This window comes from Gigantopelta aegis, chromosome 4, assembly GCF_016097555.1.
Source record: "Gigantopelta aegis isolate Gae_Host chromosome 4, Gae_host_genome, whole genome shotgun sequence".
In the NCBI taxonomy this organism is placed as follows: domain Eukaryota; kingdom Metazoa; phylum Mollusca; class Gastropoda; order Neomphalida; family Peltospiridae; genus Gigantopelta; species Gigantopelta aegis.
Window position 1 is genome coordinate 53,034,433 of NC_054702.1, and position 19,726 is coordinate 53,054,158.

General features: G+C 38.4%; 1 long non-coding RNA gene across 2 annotated transcripts; it reads left to right on the plus strand.

The window, feature by feature from the left end:
• Nucleotides 1–6,594: 6,594 nt before the first annotated feature.
• On the plus strand, nt 6,595–19,726 carry LOC121372550. 2 transcript variants are annotated; one of them, XR_005957950.1, is made up of 4 exons: nt 6,595–6,737; nt 18,143–18,262; nt 19,102–19,157; nt 19,647–19,726. It is a non-coding gene; the product is annotated as an uncharacterized LOC121372550 (long non-coding RNA). The 2 variants fall into 2 exon arrangements; XR_005957951.1 differs by lacking the exon at nt 6,595–6,737 and adding an exon at nt 15,837–16,245.

Consider the following 19,726-nt stretch of genomic DNA (forward strand, 5'->3'; position numbering starts at 1 on the left):
TGAGGCCTGGCGTTGTCATGTTGGAACACTGCGTTGGCGTTGGCCATAACTGGAACGATGTGTGGCCGGAGGATCTGGTCAATGTAGCCCTGTGCATTCAGGTTGCCCTGCACGTGGACCAGGTCAGTTCTGCCAGTGTGTGAGATGGCTGCCCACACCATGACACTACCCCCGCCGAATCTGTCCACTTCCTGCACGCAGTTTGCCGCATAACGTTCACCACGACGCCTATACACGCGACATCTTCCATCATGACGTCGGAGCAGAAATCGGGACTCGTCACTGAACCACACCTGTCTCCATCGCAGTTGAGGCCATTGTCGATGAATCTGGCACCACTGCAGTCGGAGTCGACGGTGTTGTGGTGTTAAGATGACACCTCGAACTGGACGCCTGGCACGAATTCCTACCTCACGTAGGCGGTTCCGTACGGTCTGGTCGGATATCCTGCGCAAACCTGGTATTGCTGCGGCTGTGGAGGTGGCAGTAGTCAATCGTTCCCGAAGGTGGCGTACCCGAATGTAGCGGTCCTGCCCGGGGGTAGTGACCCGTGGTCGACCGGATCTAGGGAGGTCACGTGTTGATCCATGTTGCTGGTAACGGTCCCACAGTCTGGAGATGGTGCTTGGGGACACATGGAATGCCCTGGCAACGGCCGTTCTGGATTCGCCTGCGTCTAGTCGGCCGATGGCATTGTTTCTCTGCGGTTCACTGAGACGTGGCATGTCCTGGATTGTCAACTGTCGGCCAGATACAGAGGCCAGGCAAGCGAACACCCTGCACTTTTATACTGTCGGTGTTCATGTTGCACGTGCAGACAACGCACTTGCAGTGGTGACATGGTTTGCACGTGGCTGCGTTTTTGCGAATATTCACATTTTGGAACTTTATTGTACAGTAGCTGCGTTTTATCGAATGTAACCGTGGGAATGTGTTTGGAACATGCAATGACCTTATATTCACAAAGCATGAACCGGTAGGAAACATAAAATCGGAGTTATAACCCATTTGTACCCTGTTTTGGGTGGACTTCATTGAGCCTGTTTAGAACCTCGACCCACAAGTGCTCTATCGGAATTACTAATACTTTGCCTCTGGAAAAAAGTGCCCGGCAGCTTTGACAGTGTGGGCGCATGAGTTGTTATTCTGGTGACAGGCAAATTAAGACACAAAGTGAGGTCTAATGAGAGAGGGCATGGCTGTTCTGTATCAAATATATAAGGCATATCTTAGTAATTTCATGTTGATTTAAAAAACAATTTTTTAACATGTTAATTTTAATTAACCAAATTAGTGTTGCGTATCATATTTAATACTGGTGGCTATATACAGTTAATTACATGTTACAATAGCTACAAATTTAAAGGAATGTCCCTTCAATACAAATATTTTTACAAATGTTTTTTTGTTTTTTTTTGCGGGGTGGGGATCGGGGACTGAACAGATGGTTGGTGTGAGGGATTGCAAAACAAATGCCTCTCAACTCTATAGAAATCAATACACCTAACAGTATCTTAAAGTTCGAAGTGCTACTAGTTCTGCCATTGGTGATAAACAGGATAGTGTTTGTTATTGTGACGGAATATGCTCTTATTTTTTTCGCCTGTGGCGATGTTAATTGTTTCAGAGGGCCGTGTGCGGCGTGGTTACGTAATACCCCACGCGATGGTGGTCGAGCTGTTCCCAATATGCACTTAAGACCAGGTGGGTTTTGTTACGTAATACCTCCGCGCGACCGTACCCTCTAATACACACCCAGACCTCCGCGAGTTCTGTTTTACGACCTTGTTTTCCTAGCGGATGGCGACAGCTAGTCTGACCATCTATGAAAAAATGTCGTCTTGGTCGCTGTGGAAAATTCACATGATAGGGGGAGTACCGCGATGTGCCCCCAGGCGATATTTGGTTTTGTAATAAATAGCTAGGATTTTAGATTTATCGGGGAGAAACATATTGGAAGGCTTCCGGGGAACGCGTCCGTTTGGACTTGGTAAATATTATTTCTGCTCTGTTGTATAACCTTGATTTGATTGATGTGACTTTAAATATTTTAATACTGTATTATACCCATATTATTTAGACAGTGTTTCCGGTAAACTGACGAAGTAAATTGTAGGCTTCACTGTGCTAAAATTATTAAAGCTTAGCCAGTCATCATAGAGGACCTAGGTAAACTGTAGGTTATTGTCTTTATTGTGATAGGTACCAGTATTAATTCTGTATTACAAGGTTACTGAATGAGTAGTTAAGGGTTAATTAAAAATTAACCAAGTAGGAATAGAGTTGTAATTCCTTTATTAATTAAGTTCCCCTGGAAGCGTTTCTCAATTATCACACATGTGTGTGTTGTATCACGGTGAAGTGATTAGAATATTGAGCAAACTAGACACCTAGTGATTAACTAATCAAGTGATTAGTTCTGGGTTGTTATTATTATTATTGTTGTTAATTAATTAACTGCGGCAAATATATTTGTCAGCTTAAGGTTAATACAGATTCCAAAGTGTATTGTGTTTTGTTGTGTTTTCTAGTGAACTAACGTGCTATATTATTATACTTTATATAAGACCGTATCTCTGATCGTACCTAGAGACGAGCCACTCGGGTATACACTGCCCGATACAGAGAGATCTAATAGATATACAGTTAAGAGAGATATTTGGATAATCGTGTTTTATTCAGTTACGGGTATTATAGGATCCCCGTGACAGTTATCATAAAATGTTTCATATGTCCAGTAAATTCCTGTTATTTCATTTGTTCTAGTATCAGTGTAACAGCCATTATTGTGCTGAACTAGTTTAGTCAAAGACGCTTAACCAGCAGCTAAACCATTAATTTATTTTCTGATTTACTTTAAAGCTAAGGGGTGGTAGTATTTATATCCATGTTTTTCTCCTTCCAACCACTGCATCACAACATGGCTGACTGAACGTGGGTCAAAAACAAGTTTAGGAAACAAATCCTAATTTCAACCAGCCATGGGCGTCATTTGCAAGGAAAAAGTGTGTGGGGGGGGGGGGGGGGGACAATTGGGTTCTAACAATATTTCGTGCGACTAATCGCGAGCGCCCTCGGCGTGAAACGACTCGGGGGGGGGGGGGGGTCTGGGAGCATGCCCCCCCCCCCCCGAATATTTTGTAAAATGAAGGTCATTGTGGCTGTCTGAGAACATTATTTAGAGTAGTGCACCACCATGTACACTGAATATTTTTCTGAAATATATACTGCAATTTACATTCATATAGTTTCCATCGAGTCATTGTAAAATTGGGGGGAGGGGGGACATCAGATATTCTGTCCCCCCACTGCTAAAAGTGGGGGGGGGGGACATGTCCTCCCTGTCACCCACCAAATGACGCCCATGCAACCAGCCGTTTTTCGCTACCGTTTGCAAAACAATTTGACTGGTTCACGAAGTGGTCATTAGATTTAACGTGTAGCGTAAAACATCACTGGAGTAAACGTTAACAACACACGTTTGACTGCCCCATGTTCAGCGACAGCGAGCAACGCTAATGTTTGTGAACTATGTGACTGGTTCTCGCTGTGGTCATTTGGTTTGGTCATTTGGTTTAACGTGAAGCGCATAAAACAGTCGACCGAACGTCGCTCGATCTGGCTGAACTCGAACCTGAACTTACCTCAAGCGCTAGCGGTTCATCGTTGGACAGTCTGGTGGTTCTAATAGACCAAATCAATTCCTATTGCCGATAATGTTAACGTTTACCAATAAAACTGATATAAGCAGTGTATCAACACACCCAGGAAGTTCACCAATAAAACGTCTAATCTACCTGTAAGAAACTGGGGGGAGGGGGGTGGTGGTCACATACCATTTAACAGATATAATTAAAGTTTTTATTAGTACCTTCATTTTTGCTGAAAATTGCAGTTCCATTTTTGGGGGTACTCTGCATTAGTTTCAACCTATGGTATATACTGCATAACAATGTATAACAAATAAAAGTGTATTTATGTATTGTCAATTAACCATAGTATTTGCACAAATAATCAATGTCAGATATTACTGCCAATCACAGCCACAGCTGCTTTTACTCCATAAATATTTGACGGTACACCTCGAACTTTGACACGAAACTCTCTTCTTTGGTACCATGCAACCTGGTGTGTAGCAACAGCATGCCGTGCTAACGTTTGCAAACTATTTTAAAGGGACATTCCTGAGTTTGCTCCATTGTAAGATGTTTCCGAAAAATTAAATATTTCTACGATTAAACTTAGATATTAAATATATTTTCTTGTTTAGAATATCAGTATCTGTATATTCAATGTGTTTCTGGTCGTCTTAATATTTGTAAGAAAGCCCAAACTTAATTATGTTTTCAAATAATTTCGTACGAACGAAAAAATATATTTCAGGAAATAAAATGAAATTTAACCTAGTGCAAATAGTAGAACGACCAGAAACACGTTTAATATACATCCACTTTAATATGTTATGCAGAAGTTATGTAATTACAATCGTTATTACACCTCCACACAAACCCCCAAAAGAAATGCACTCAATCGAACGTTAGCGACATGCGGTTAACTGAACTCACCCCCAGGTGTTTGCGCTCAGTGTTGCATTAATGTGACAGGATGAAACCAATCGAATTGTTCACATCCGGAATATGACACTGACAAGCCGCGTACCTGCGTGGACGTCACTTGTCCCGCCCACACACACACCCACACACACACCTTTTACGATAAAAAAACAACCCACGAAAACAAATTTGTTTTATTAGTCAAAACGTCATTGCGTTACGTTAAAAGCTCATTATAATTATTATTGTTAAAGCCGCACACCCTAGTTCCATCCAGCGAAAATAAATTATAATTTGGTTAATCTACAAACCTGGAGCCAATTTAACTAAACATCGTAAGCTACGTTTTGCACGTAAACGTAAATCTACGACTGAAGAGCATTTCACAAAGGAGTGTAAACGTAAGTTACGAGTAAAGTTAGACGTAAATCTAAAAGTGCCCTCGACAACAACTAGTCGAACACGTAAATTGCTACATCCACTTCGATAATTCATAAAATGGTCACACTTTTGGTTTTTGTAAAGTGTTTAACAATATAACTCCCTTTATTAATCTAGTGATAGTCAGTTTTGTCACCCGTGTCATTTGATCCACTTAGGGCGGGATTTAGCTGTCGGTTGCGTGCTCGCTTGAGATGCCAGCGTTACAGGATCGAACCGCCTCGGTGGATCCATTCAACTGATTTGTTTTTCTTCTGGTTCCAACCAGTGCATCACAGCTGGTCAAAGGTCGTGGTATGTGTTTTTCCTGTCTTGGGAAAGCGGATATAAAAGATCCCTTGCTGCATTAGGAAACAAATGTAGCGGGTTTCCTCTAACAACTACTTGTCAGAATTACCAAATGTTTGACATCGAATAGCCGATGAATAATAAATCAATGTGTTTTAGTGGTGTCGTTAAACAATTTTTTTTTTTTTTTTAATCCACTCAATTTTTTATTTTTCAAATAGGCTGATAGCGTTCTATTAAGACGAGTCTGCATATTTTTTAATATATGTAAATGTATGCAGCAAAAAAACAGACGATATTTTCCCCGGGTACCTATTTCCTGTACCAGCTCCCATTAAACGCAGGGCCGTACTGTGGTCTGGACATGGGGGGGGGGGGGGGGGGGGGGGGGGGGGGGGGGGGGGGGGGGGTGTATTGGGGTGGTAAACTGTCCTGAAAACACGTCTCTTCTTGTCTTCATTACGAATATTTCGAATCTCGGCTCATTTGCCTTGCACAAACTCAGCTTGCTCCTATTACAATTCTGTGACACCCCTCTCCCCTTTACAAATGTCTAGAACCGCCCCTGTTATCAAATGTATTATTTTAAAACTTATATTTGACGCATTGTACCATATTTTACTTTCATCTTTTTAAAATTCAACATCATATTTCCTCTACAATTTAGAAATAAAAGATATATCCTTTCACAAATGACTGCCTGGTCAAGTGACTATTATTTTGATTGGGGTGAAAAAAATACAAAAAAATACACCCGAACAATGTTGTGGGCACCGAGGCGGTTGCCCTGGGCGCAAAATTCTGGACTGGTGGAAGGGACTAACTGTCCACTGGTTAGGGGGCGCAATACTTGCCTTGCCCTGGGCGCTGGCAACCCACGCTACGCCACTGCGCCCAAACGTCATCTTGCATTTTGCCTACACAAATAATAAACTCGTTTATGACCTGGTAAAATTTTAGTTGTGGATCCATGGGGTGGACCCTTTTTTGCAGTATATCAACTACTTTGTTGGAAAACACGAATTGAAATCACCATAAAAAATAATTTTTTTGTTAAAGTGCATATCGACTTTTTTTTATCACATTAATTTTTACCATTGTAACCCAAAATCTGATATAGAGTTTGTACCCGATTCATCAGTGCCCCCCCCCCCCCCCCCACACACACTCCCAAAGTAAATATAGGAAATTGACCCATAATATAGTGTTTTTAATTATATAGGTTAACATTGTCGCCTATAGGAGTTTATTTCGTACAGTACAACCGCGTGTTGGTATACCGGAAACGGTGGTTTCCAAACTTTATCAAGTTTATTCGTTCTTTCTTTTAAAGTTATAAGTTTGTTTTGTTTAACGACAGTACTAGAGCACATTGATTTATTAATAATCGGCTTTAGATGTAAAATTTCTGCTAAATGAGCTGCAAAAGAAAACAGACGTAGATTTACGTGCAAAGTAAGTTAGTAGTATTTCTACGACCGGCTTCGTGAAATGGAGTAAAGGTACACGTAGAGGCAGACGTACGACAGGTGTAAGTTTTACACGTAAACGTAAATTTACGATGTTTAGTGAAATAGGCCCCTGTAACACAAAAAAAAAAAAAAAAAAAAAAAAAAACAAACCACTTAGATCACGTTTTTATCAAATGGAGTGAAAAAGCAGGTTTTATATCGATAAATACCATGGGAATGCCCATGTCCCAATTGCTTGAAATAATTTTGAAAGTTTGTATTCTGATGTCACCGGTAGACGTCACTCGAAGCACACCAATGCCTACGTCACGACAAATTTCACAGACTTGGGGTGCGTTCTTTTCACCTCTCCTGAACATGTTCCAACTGTTCTGTCCCCTCTCCAGATATCGTAAGACGTAGCAAAATTATTGGTTTTAAGGGTTTGTAACGTTTTGTATTGAGATACTTACTTTTGTCTGAACTTTATTGTTACTGAAAATGTTCACGAACTGTGAAGAAAAATCTCACAAATGAACAACAACAAATCGGATGTTGATTGCGCGAACCGTGCACGAGAAAACAAACCGAACCAAAATGATAACGGTCACGTGGTATACCAACGTCTGTGACATAGAAATGGAAATATCCCGTCTAAAAATAGATTAGACCTTGTCTGCTCAACGGTTTTTTCTCAAACGTGCGACCGTTTTTCAGAAATACGAAACATGCATTTTGTGGTATTACAAACACCAGGATTACCAGGATTACCAAAAAACACTTCAGGTGAATGGAAATGTATATTCTAAATAATAAACGGTAAGTAAAGTGCAATTTTATTTGTGAAAAAATGGGTTTAATAGCGAAAAACAACGCCGTAGTGGTTAACAACTAGCCGTAACTAGGGTATGTCCCTTTAACATTTTCATAGCCTATACTCTTACCAAATTACTACCCAATGTTACTAAAATCGTCTAGACGCTTTGTGTTATGTTTTCTGCTTTGAGAGGAAAACAATATATAACACGTCGAGCTCACATTAATATTAACACGTGTGGTTTGGAATTCAGGTTACGAATCTATCCTTACGCTGAAATTAATTTTAATTGTCATGGATATGCGCGCATATTCTTTGTTTCTGTATCAGAAAGTGTATCAAAAACGGTCTCTGATACAGAAAAGCTGGAAGACAAGACCGGTGAATCCAGGTGTTTAATGTATGTTGGCCGGGGGATATCGAGACATGTCTCCCCCCCCCCCCCCGCAAAAAAAAAAAAAAAAAATAAAAAAAAAAATTTAAAAAAAATCACTTGTATCGCTAAAGCTCGTGACTGACAACATTAATTTCACTCAGGACAGATAATCCATAATTCCTCGTAACTCGTAAGTTATTGTCTATATAATAGTAAGTTGTTTTTTTTTTTTTTTTTTTTTTTTTTTTTCACAAACTATGTATAATCTGGGAGACAGTTGACATTTTGACCATTAAAAATATCGGTTTGTCGTTACAAAAGAAATATCGTTTGTGTTACAATTATAATAGTATTTAATGCTACATTTAAGTTGAACATTTAAAACGATCATCTTCGCATACATAAACCTGTGCAAATTAAATGTTTTTTTATTGAGATGTTAATGTTCAGTAGTTTACAATGTATTTTAGTATAAATAACACATTAACCCCCCCCCCCCACACACACACACACACACACATACACACAGAAACACACACACTCTCTCTCTCTCTCTCTCTCTCTCTCTCTCTCTCTCTCTCTCTCTCTCTCTCTCTCTCCTCTCTCTCTCTCTCTCTCTCTCTCTCTCTCTCTCTCTCTCTCTCTCTCTCACACACACACACTCTTTTCTTCTACACATTTTGACTAACGGATTAACTCATGAGCACACGTCGACGTTAGTGTAGTGTTCATTGGGACGTCGCCAGACATGCTGTCGTCGATCATGGAATTCTAATGTGAATCTGGACTCATCTGAAAATATTAACAGAGCCCAACGCCTGTTAGCCCAATGTCTACGACGTGTACACCAATGACGTCTGGCAGCAATGTGTCTCGCAGTCAAATGTAAGGTAACGTAGGGTCGACATGCGTGAATTTTACTTCTACGAAGTCTGTTACGAATAGTCTGACCAGACACTGTAACGCCAGTTCTCTTGATTGATTGGCTAACTGAAATCGATTCCTCAACGTGTAAGTCCTAAAAAAGCGATCCTGAACCTGAGTTGTGGCCCTTGGCCGTCCTAAACGGGGACGATCATCCACATTTCTGGTTTGTCGATATCGGGATCACAATCGCCTAAAGACAGAATGTGACACATTAAAGGGACATTCCCGAGTTTGCTGCCATTTTTAAGATGTTATCGACTAACAAAGACTTTTTAACTATTGTAATTACATATTAAATATATTTTTCTGCATAAAATATTAGTGGCTATAAACGTGTTTCTGATCATTCTAATATTTGTGGTAGGTTAAATTTCATTTTATTTCCTAAAATTATTTTTTTCGTACGTACGAAATTATTTGAAGACAAAATCCAGTTTGGGCTTCTTAGAAATATCAAGACGACCAGAAACACATTGAATATACAGACACTGATATTCTAAACAAGAAAATATATTTAATATGTAATTTTAATCGTAAAAATATTTTATTAGTCGGAAACATCTTACAATGCAGGAATGTCCCTTTAAGTCTACGGGCCACAATTCGCTGGGTGGTACCAAATTGGAGCATGGCTACATCCCTGAGACGTTCCTGACGTTGGAAACGTCGCATTGTTGAAAAAATTACACACCCTTCGCACGTGCAACGTCACGTCACCTGCTTCGCGATTAAAACAATCGGTGCGTTTTTTCATATTTTTTGAGTGGGAACATTACCGCACATTGCGCACTTATTTTGAGTTTATATCTCATTACCCCTGCGCGTGTTGTAACCTCGCCGTGGTGCAGGGGTGTAACATTCTCTTTGAGAATGGCCAATACAGCACACATCCCCTTGTTTTCTTCGGGATACAATTAAAGTTTTGAGTAAAAGTCAGTATCTATCTGTGATATTTGTATTTTTGCACACTTCTTTACACTGTGTTTTTATTTAAATCTTGAATTTTTATATTGATGTTGATCATCACTTTATTTGTTTGCATTACCATAGTTTGACACCCAATAGCCGATGTATTTTTCGTGCTGGGGTGTTGTTAAACATTCATTCATTCTTATACATTTATATCTCATTAGTCTATAATTATTGATATTTGAAATAGAATATCCCCTACTTATTTTTAACAGTACACACACACACACACACACACACACACACACACACACACAAATATATATATATATATATATATATATATATATATATAAAAATTATAAAAGAAAACAAGTGTACAGTATATATGTATTTTAAAAAACAATTTAAAGAAATAATTATCCTTTTACATGTTTCAGTCTTTACTTATCTTCAGAAAGGAACTCAATAACTGCTACATATGACGTCATACATATTATGACGTTACTGTAGTAGAAGGGGATTGATTTAATTACGTCATTGTTGCTTTTATCTAACGAAGAGCATTAAGAAGTGGACAAAACTTTCTAATAAAATACATTTCCTTTGTCTTTCTTTTCATTTCATCATTGGTATCTATGTGATAAAATGGGAAAATGGTGAATTTAATATCTTTTTTTGCCGCACATATATTTAAATGTGAACTCAAGGGTATGCATCTTGTTTCAGGTTGTTTTATTTGCTGTTTGTGTACGCGTACTCTGGCTCTCAGCTGAGTGGTATGACCAATGTATTGTTCTTTGCAACCTTGGCATGTAATTACATAAATAACATTGTTAACCGAACAATCCATATCCCTGTGTACCCAAAATAAACCTTTGTGGTTGAATTCTATATGTGTGCCTTCTAAAATATGTTGCAATGTACCACAGTTACTTCGGTTACACTGTTTGACACTGCATTTATGTTCTACTGTTTTAGATTTAAATCGTGCTTTTGTCAGTATCTGTTTCAAGTTTTTGCTTTGTCTCTTACTATTTATAATTGAAATAGAGTCTAGCATGGATGACATTTTTGTTTTAAAATGTGCAATTCTGACAAGATCTTTTTATATATATCGGGGTTCTGCGGGTTATGGGTGGATACAAATGCCAGCGGCCTTTTCGCTGAAACGATTTGTTTTGGTTTTAAAAGATATTTTCTATCTAATACTACCGCCTTTTCGATACTATCTCATATTAGCTGTTTTGGATAACCTCGCGTTTTAAGATACATGTTTAGTTCCCGGAGACGTTGATCACGTGTTTGTATATTTGACACAATCATACAGATACGCCGTGCTAGGTTATATGGTATACTTCTTCTCGTATGACTCGGATGACAGGATGAGAAAGAAAGGTACTGTTTGCTATCAGTTGGTTTGTAAATATATCAGTTTCTATTATGCGTCCACACTTGATTACTAAAGTGTCTAGAAAAGGAATTTTCTTTGCGTCTGTTTCCATAGTAAAGTTTATGTTACTATTCAGTGTGTTAAGTAACTCGTGAAATAATTCCAAACAGTGTTTGGACAAAGGCCACAGTATGAAACAATCATCAAGAAAACGTTTCCAGTTCTTCTTGAAATATAGATGAAAGTCTGATCCAAATATATTTGTAATTTTAGTTTCTAATATTTGTTCTAGGTAACCTAAAGTCAGTGTGGCATAGTTTGGTGCCATTTTGGTACCCATTGCCGTCCCTTTAATCTGTTTGTAATGTTTCCCATCAAAGTAAAATATATTGTTTTCCAATATATATTTTATGCTTTCTACAATTAAAGACTTCGAAATTCGTTCTGGCAAAAGTTCGGGATATTTGGTTAACCAGTATGACACTGCGGTGATTCCAAGGTCATGTGGTATGCTAGAATATAGTTTTGTTACATCAACTGTTACCAGTACGCTTTCTTCCGTTGTCTTTTCTGGCAGGTTGTTGATGAAATCCATAGTGTCTCTTGTATAACTGGTTACTTTTAATAAAAATGGTTTCAACAATATATCAATGAAATTGCTCAGTCTGTGGGTTGCACACACTGGGCCAGCTACAATTGGTCGTAACTGTAAGTCATTGGGATGCAATAATTCTACATAACTTTTCTGTGCTTCTCTGCACATAGAATTAATAATCTGGCTCTTATGTACTTTAGGAAGGCCATAAAAATTACTCTCCTTACATTCAAAATTTGTTAAATAATCAAATTCCTTTTCGGTCAATTCTCCCTCAAATCGTTTTATAAATGTTTTAAGTTGTTTAAAATTGTTTGATTTTACCTCTGTAATTTCTATGTAATTATTCTGATCTTCAATTTTGGAAAGAGCCATTTGTTTGTATTCAGCAGTATTCATGATAACAATAGCACCACCCTTATCCGCTTGTTTAATAACAATAGACTTATCATTTGCTAAATTTAATAAACATTTTCTTTCATAATCTTTTATATTTGAATTTGATTCCTTTCCTACCTTTTATTGCACTCCAATAACTTTTATTCCTAACTATAGAATCATCATTAGAACTATTGTTTTCAAAAAAGTATTCAGTGTTTCTTAACTGGCGACAGAACTCATTAATATCTTCCTTTAATTCTTCTATATTGTTATTCTTTGGTGTGGGGGTAAATTTCAAACCCTTTTCCAAAACCCGTGTTTCTGTGGCAGTGAATTTCCGGTGAGATAAATTTTTTTTTTTTATTTCCGCCTCCTGTGGGTGATTTTCTGCCAACCTGTCTGTTGTGAGCTCCTGCTGTGGGCTAAAAAAGGGTTCAACCCTTGTTGTTCTCTGTGGTTGGTTCTCCGCGCTGCTTGTGGCATCGATGTTGATTCTCTCCACGAAGGTGATCTTTGGTCTGAATTTCTAAGGGTATTGTTTCTCTGCCTTTGGCTCGATGCTGTTCTGTGATGATGCTCCGTATTGTTGTTATTTTGAAGGATACGGCCATTTTGTGTTTTTCGTCCAATGTACGTTACGTATCGGCTGGTCCTTTTTTGATTACCGTATATCGGATGTTCTCTATACGTTGACTCTTGCATTTCAGTGTTGTTTTCATGACGTTTGTTTCTCCAGCCATGACTGCTGTTATTCTGCAGACGTGGTTTCAGCCAGGGACTGTCTTTGTACACAGTGGTATGAAATTCTTCTTCATATTTCAAGAGCCACTGTTTTGACGTTTCCCATCTTTTGATAGATTTTTCTTCTTCTTTGTCACAATGTGATCTCCATTTCTGTAACAGGATTTCTTTAATTTTGCCTTGAGATTTATTTTCAATCTCTTGTATATACACACACACACACACACATGTATTAGGCGATAAAATGAAGTTTGACCTAGTGCAAACACTAGAAAATCAGAAACACGTTTAATATACAACCACTAATATTTAATTATATTTGTTATTAGTATGACACAAGTTTAAAACGGGCAACCAATCTATATATAAGGTTTAGATGATACGTTTGTATCATAAATGACAATAGTAATGTGGCTAAAACTCCTACCTGCAGCGTATCAATCGACATAAACGTCACGGATATAAATACTACCTCCTCCTCACCCTTAACGTGAATCAGAGAAAAAATGCGGGTCAAGCTGCTCATTTCCTGAGATAAAGGGTAGCGTCTAAGACTACCCTAGTTCCGCACAAAATTCGAGTACTTTTTTTTTCACAGGTACTCCACACATGTTTCAAGCACAAGGCTACTTGACACAGTGGCACTAGATGAAATAAAATTGCATACATTTATCACCAATCACAGAACTTGTGGTGTTCACTTCTCTATCAAAAGTTGGGTGCACCTCGAACTTTGACGCAGCCGGACGTTATTTGGTTTAGTACTACCGTAACCATATGTCCGACGCCATATAATTGTAAATAAAATGTGTTGAATGCGTCGTTAAATAAACCATTTCTTTCATTGGCAAGTACTTATCACAGGTGATAGAATCAGGGATATATATATATATATTACTGTTACAAATTACATTTCTTACACACTCGTTGGTGACAACATCATGCGTTATTTTTGATAACACATGGGCTGGTTAGACACGTACGTGTCTTAACAATTTCAAGACATACGACTAGCTGCTCCTAGGTGATGACCAGATCACCAGTGCCATACATCCAATGAAAACCAACACCGTGGAAATAGATTGCACTGTGACGTATAGTTAACCTGGCAATCATGTGTCTGTGACGCGTAAGTTAGCTGCAAGATGTTAAAATTTGCTTAAAACCTGGTTTTTGAGGATATGTAAGGACTAGAATAATACATTCGTGTCCGTTAGATACCATTTATCTCACAACTCGTTGTTTAAAAACGTACCAAACTCGCCTTCGTTCGTTAGATACATTTTAAAACAACTCGTTGTGAGATAAATGGTATTTAACGGCCACTCATGTATTATTCTCTAGTTATCTCCGAATCTAGGTTTGCACTATGATGGGTGGGTAGGCAAATGTCTAAAGGCAACATGAGCAAACTTTCTGGAATGTATATATAAATGTACAGTGGACTCTGCCTAAACCGGATTCTGTGTAATCCGGATCTCTGCGTAAACCGGTCCATTTCTAAAGCCCCGTCCAGCTACCGTTTATCTCTTAGGTATAAATCTCTGCCTAATCCGTACTCTGTCTACTCCGGACTCCGGATCAAAAATCAAGAACGAAAGAACCGTTCATGCATTAATTACCTCTGTCTACACCGGATTGGGATTTGACTCAACGACGGGCTGCTTAATTAGTTGAAAAATTATCGTCAATTGCCGAGTAATCAGGACGCCGTCGCAAGATCAAATACAAAATGTAATCACACTCGTGTGAAGTTTACTCTTATTGCGGTAGGCTGTTAGATTTGGATTTTGTATTCAAATAATTTCGTACGTACGAATAAATAATGTTTTAGGAAATAAAATGAAATTTAACCTAGTACAAATATTAGAACGACCAGAAACACGTTTAATATGCAGCCACTAATATTTTATGCAGAAAAATATATTTGATATGTAATTACAATCGTTAAAAAGTCTCTGTTAGTGGATAACATCTTAAAAATTGCAGCAAACTCAGGAATGTCCCTTTAGGTATATTTTTTATGTCTGTGAAATAATCGATTGCAAGTCTGGCTTGTATGACTCTGTTTCCCAACCATCCATGGGTTCAAATGTCATTGTTGATCGCGAGTTGTCGATCATTCAAGAACCATAACTCTGGATGAACTCTGTCTAAACCGGTCCTCTATGTAAACCGGACTATTTCGACGGTACGAAGTGAGTCCGGTTTAGACAGAGTCCACTGTATGTTAATTGTCAGTTTTAAAACGTAATGCAAGAATGAACGAAAAAACACTTGAGCTGATTGTAGTGTAGTGTTCAGTTTATGTAATACACATTTTCATCCGGAAAAATATTATAATACATACATCTACATTATTTGTACCACAGTTATGTAAACAAGTTTTCCAAAAACATCATTCTGGTTAAACAAATAATCTCATTTGGCCTACATTCTGGATCTTTCACTGAGCTTTTCATCAAATAGCCACCCTTCAAAATGTATAACGAACACAGTAAATATTAATCAGTGTCATTAATTGTGTCAATAATGTAAATTCCGACACCTGTTCTGGGTTTCATGGTAGCGACGGCGACCAGTTTGAAAAATGGCTGCCATAGCAACCACTTGACAAATCTGCAATGACCCTATATCTAAAAACAGTCCTGAGGCATGATCTCACCTTTTGCCAAGTGGAATGTGTTGTTGTTATTGTTTGTTTTGGTTTGTTTTTGTTTGGGAGGGGGTTGGGGGGAGTATTTAATTTTTTTAATTGTATTAGTATATATAAAAAAATCATCAAAGGCAAACCGATGTCTATGTTTTAGGTAGATAATGTTTATTTGTTTGTTTCTTCTGTTTGTACTGTGGGGCTTCTTTTTTTTCGGTGTTTGGTATGGGTTTTAATGGATTGTGTTGCATCTTTTTTTTTCTTTTTTTTTTTTTTTTTTTTCGGGGGGGGGGGGGGGGGGGGGGGGGGTTACGATAAACGATATTTACGGCAAATCCTTACCATTATTACAGATGAAGCTGTTAGTACTTCTGTTGATATTCACTTGTGCTGCCTGGCAACAGTCTGACGCTATCAGTTTGGGTCGATGAATTCCACGTCCAGGTCCCATTGGTATACTACCACGCCCAGGTCCCATTGGTATACTACCACGCCCAGGTCCCATTGGTATACTACCACGTCCAGGTCCCATTGGTATACTACCACGTCCAGGTCCCATTGGAATACTACCACGCCCAGGTCCCATTGGTATACTACCACGCCCAGGTCCCATTGGTATACTACCACGTCCAGGTCCCATTGGTATACTACCACGTCCAGGTCCCATTGGTATACTACCACGCCCAGGTCCCATTGGAATAATCGTATCCAAAAGAGCAGGTGATCGACAAAATACACACCATACTACAATATATTTAATCTGCTTCAGTTTTGATAGCAAACTTGAATATGAACCAGTTATGGATCACTGGTCGGTGCAAGTGGTTTACACCTACCCATTGAGCCTCGCGGAGCACTCACTCAGGGTTTGGAGTCGGTATCTGGATTAAAAATCCCATGCCTTGACTGGGATCCGAACCCAGTACCTACCAGCCTGTAGACCGATGGCCTAACCACGACGCCACCGAGGCCGGTTGTACAATAACGAGACATTTTATTGATTAATCAAATCCTTTGGGACAATAAAATCAGCATTAAAGGGACATTCCTGAGTTTGCTGCATTGTAAGATGTTTCCGAATAATAAAATAGTTCTACGATTAAACATACATAATAAATATATTTTCTTGTTTAGAATATCAGTGTCTGCATATTCAATTTGTTTCTGGTCATCTCAATATTTGTTAGAAGCCCAAACTGGATTTTGTCTTCAAATAATTTTGTACGTACAAAAAAATTATTTTTAGGAAATAAAATGAAATTTAACCTAGTACAGATATTAGAACGATCAGAAAATACGTTTAATATACAGCCATTAATATTTTACACAGAAAAATATATTTGATATGTAATTACAATCGTTAAAAAGTCTCTGTTAGTCGATAACATCTTAAAAATTGCAGCAAACTCAGGAATGTCCCTTTAACGTGTCGTGAATTTGGGGGATTCCTCAATTCATTTACATATTCATACGCTACTTCTCGCTATAATTTTTGGACGTAGGCTACTTTTAAATTCCAATGTCTAAAACTTTTCTGACGCTATATGCGTGTTTCTCTCACGTTTATGACGAAAATGCTGTTTATAAAGGTTTTCGTGACGTCACGTGTGTGAAGCTGATAGGAATGCTGAAGCAAATAACGGCAACTATGCCGAAACATGAATCTTCGCAATGTTATCGAGCACTAGTTATCGCGATGAGCATTTGCAATAAGTAAAATCGGTAATCATTGTTGCCACTGTCGTTATTAAAACTATAAAAGTACAAAAAAATGATATTGGAAGTAACAGTGAAAACGTCTATTTTCATTTGCTTGCTGTATAATTGTTTTTACGGCGGACTGGGCCTAAGAAAATAGTAGTGGGCAGTGGGCATTTTTAAAACATTGTTTCCTTTCAAATTTTTTTATTTTTATTTACACGAACAAAGGTTTTAAAAATATTTAATGAATTAGAATGGGAATAACTATGTTGGATTTGACTATTTCGCGACATTAAAACCAGCAGTCAAATACAACATCGTTATCCCCTAATTACTACAACTACTGATACTGCTGCTGTCGCTGTCACTAAATGTGATATTGATGGAGGTAACGACAAACACCATAATAAGCAGCCATATTCTCTCTGTCTATGTCTCTGTCTCTCTGTGTATGTGTGTGTCTCCCTCCCTCCCTCCCTCCCTCCCTCCCTCCCTCCCTCTCTCTCTCTCTCTCTCTCTCTCTCTCTCTCTCTCTCTCTCTCTCTCTCTCTCTCTCTCTCTCTCTCTCTCTCTCTGTATGTGTGTGTGTGTGTGTCTCCCTATCTGTCTCTCTCGTTCGCTCTCTGTCTCTATTTTGTTCTCTCTGACCCCCCCCCCCCCCGACCCCCCATAGAGATATTTCTCTACCTATCTCCCTCTCCCTGTCAGCATATCCTCTATCTCTGTCTCTATGGCTCTCTCCATACTATTAATAAAACGTGCAGCACTCAACTGTTAAAATATCAATATAATCTGCACCATATACATACATACATACATACACACACACACACACACACACACACACACACACACACACACACACACACACACACACACACACATGCAGTGATATCTTCATTGATTCTGTTTACAGAGAGAGATCTTAGGACAGAGCTTGACACAGATCAGGACGGATATCTGGACGAGACAGAGTTAGAACACCACCTCAGTGAGCGAGACATTATCGACTTCATAGCGGCTTTAGATGAAAACGGTAAACTCTGTTTGTATAAAATGTACTGGGAAGTCTTTATACAACAAGGAATCAAGCGTATAAAATCACTCTAAGATTCTGGAGGATACTACTCAGAATCGTATGATTTCTTTTTTTCTTTTTTTCCAAAAATGGGATTATTTTTCTTAAAAAAACTGGATTGCTTATTAAATCCATATCAGATTTAACAAAATAATCCTGACTTCAAAGACTCGTTGGATGAAAACGGCAAGAACTGTGGACGTCAGAAGCGGGCAAGAAGCCGATGTGCGGTTATTTCATAATGTTTGGTTACCCAAAGATTTAGTTTCTACGTAGGTTAAACCAATCTGATTTAAAGACATTAATTTATAGGTACTTTGCCCTCCAATTAATGTTAACAAGATTTCTGTTAAACGCATACAGTTCCTTGCTTCAAACAGCATTCTGTGCATATCTGTGTAGGCACCCAGACGTAAGTTTGATTACCACATATCTTTGACATCCAATAACCGATGATTAATACACGAATGTGCTCTAGTGGTGTCATTAAAGAAAACAAAGTTTAGTTTTAACTTACCAAATATCTTGGTCAATATCAGCTCCCCTCTGTAGACAAAAACACCTGATAGTGAATAATGCCTGCAAACACACACGACTCTATCAGAATTTCTTTTGGAATCGGTGTTGTGCAGAGATACTGTATTGAATATGCTAATAGCCGGTATATAAACGTCATGTATGTTACGGCTTCCATTACACTTTTGACATTTTGAGAAATGACCTTGCTATGACTAGTTCAATAATGTTTCTTCATTTTTTTTCTTCTTATATATACACATATATATTATATTCCCCAGGTGATGACCTCCTCTCTGTTGATGAATTTAATGACAAGCAGTGATAAGATAATCAGGTAACTATATCTATAAAGTCCAGTGGTAAAGAGCTCGCCTGATGCGCGGTCGGTCTAGGATCGATCCCCGTCGGTGGGCCCATTGGGCTATTTCTCGTTCCAGCCAGTGCACCACGACTGGTATATCAAAGGCCGTGGTATGTGCTATCCTGTCTGTGGGACAGTGCATATAAATGATTCATGACTTCTAATGGAAAGATGTAGCGGGTTTCCTCTCTATGACTGTGTCAAAATGACCATATGTTCGACATCCAATAGCCGATGATTAATTAATCAATGTACTCTAGTGGTGTCGTTAAAGAAAACAAACTATATCTATAACTATAAGATTAAGAAATTCATATTTTTTTCTGATTCTTGACAATTGATAATTATTGAGGTGTATGTCCACGGCAGAGTGCTTGAACCTTATAAGCACGAAAATACGTAGTTTATTACTTATGAATATTAATTTGCATTAACACCAGTCTTGCTTGACTTGTTTTTCAGACTGTGCCCTTTGAAAAACAGAATGAAGAAGAAATTCCAAAAACAATCAGTTGTGTAGAATAAAACAAATTTGAGTAAAA